A 1,786-nucleotide genomic window follows, 5' to 3' on the forward strand; every position below is an offset into this window, starting at 1 on the left:
CTGTTATAGCAGTATTTGTTTCATGCAATTTTATTTACTACAGTTCCAACCGTCGCTAGGTACAGACATGTTGTCTGTAATAGTAGTATTTGATTCATGTAATTTTATTCTCCAGTAGACAGACATGTTGTCTGTGGCAGGATGTATTTCATGTTATTTTAGCCAGATATAATGACTGTGGAAAGATATGTTCAGTACGTTGTGATCAAGAATAGTTTCTCGTGTCTATATCAATAAAAACGCGAGTGGCATCCCAAATGAGTTATAGTTTATTCGTAGCAGCAATTCCTTGCGAAGTTAATTTCAGCCTCAAGAAAAATAATCCACGACCTGCGTGCTGTTTTCTGCGCTGGGGACATCAACATCATGAAGACAGCAGGTTAGTGAAGTGTACAAGAACTTATGTATTTCACACAGGGCAGTGGAAACAACTAGGCACCTCACGTGTACTGCATACACAGTACAAATGTGCGCAGTGATACGTTATCTGCAGTAATGCAGAGGAGGTAAAGAAGGATGAAAGTGAAACTTCGTGTGCAGATTAAAATTGTGTGTTGGACCGAGACTCGAACTCGGGACCTTTGCCTTTCGCGGGCAAGTGCTCTACCAACTGAGCTATCCAAGCACGACTCACGCTCCGTTCTCACAGCTTCACTTCTGCCAGTACCTCGTCTCCAAACTTTACAGAAGCTCTCCTGCAAACCTTGCAGAACTAGCGCTCCTGAAAGAAAGGATCTTGCGGAGACATGGCTTAGCCACAGCCCAGGGGATGTTTCCAGAATGAGATTTTCACTCTGCAGCGGAGTGTTTGGAAGGTAGGAGACAAGGTACTGGCGGAAGTGAAGCTGTGAAGACGGGGCGTGAGTTGTGCTTGGGTAGTTCAGTTGGTAGAGCACTTGCCCGAGAAAGGCAAAGGTCCCGAGTTCGAGTCTCGGTCCGGCACACAGTTTTAATCTGCCAGGAAGTTTCATATCAGCGCACACACTGCTGCAGAGTGAAAATCTCATCCTGGAAGGCTGAAAGTATTAACACTATCTCACTTTTATTCCTTGTTTCTTGCAGTACATGGCATCCCTTGTGGGGATATCTTCGATGTTTGAGTGCTTTGGAGATATGAGGCTTGATTATTAGCGAGAACTGTGAAAAATTCTTGGAAAAATTCATAACACCTAAAGTGACTGTTCTGCTAGTACATGACAATAGAAATGTGTAGGAACTGCTTCAAACGATTTTTGAACTGTTTGAACTCTTTTGAACTTTAGTTGAACTTCGATTTTTGATGCCACAAAAAGTTTTTTTTTTTTTCACGAGAACATAACGTCCGTGTATAGTAGATGCTGAAAGTGTTGTAGTGCAAGTGACAGAAAATCAAATACGTGTTTAATTTTCATCGAGATTTCGACGTGCTACGAGGCGACGCAACGCAGCGCGGGGAGGCAGAGCCAGCGGCCGCAGTTCTCCACGTCAGGTGTGAGGATCGGCAGCCAGCAGCGGGCGAGATCAGTAGCAGCCGCTGAACAGGGTGTTTCAGCAGTTCGGACAGCAGTACGACACTTCAGCTTCAGCAGCCAGAGCAGAGAAGGAGCTTCTCGACGACAGCACGCAGAATAGCATCGAAGAGTAAGTGTTATTCTGGCGCAAATAGCTAATCTCTGTAACGGACAGTAGAATAATATTGTAATTTCAAAGTCTAAAATTGATCCCTTTAAACATATTTGGATAAAATTTGTAAAATATGTTAAGTGTAAAATGTCTGACAAAATTGGAAAAAGATATCCCCTTAGAA

At 43.3% G+C, this 1,786-nt stretch overlaps 1 non-coding gene across 1 annotated transcript; it reads right to left on the minus strand.

The window, feature by feature from the left end:
* Positions 1-550: 550 nt before the first annotated feature.
* Trnas-cga (transfer RNA serine (anticodon CGA)) lies at positions 551-625 on the minus strand. Its single transcript has one exon. It is a non-coding gene; the product is annotated as a tRNA-Ser (tRNA).
* Positions 626-1,786: the final 1,161 nt, after the last annotated feature.

The sequence above is a fragment of the Schistocerca cancellata genome, chromosome 3 (assembly GCF_023864275.1).
Source record: "Schistocerca cancellata isolate TAMUIC-IGC-003103 chromosome 3, iqSchCanc2.1, whole genome shotgun sequence".
NCBI classification, from domain to species: Eukaryota; Metazoa; Arthropoda; class Insecta; order Orthoptera; family Acrididae; genus Schistocerca; species Schistocerca cancellata.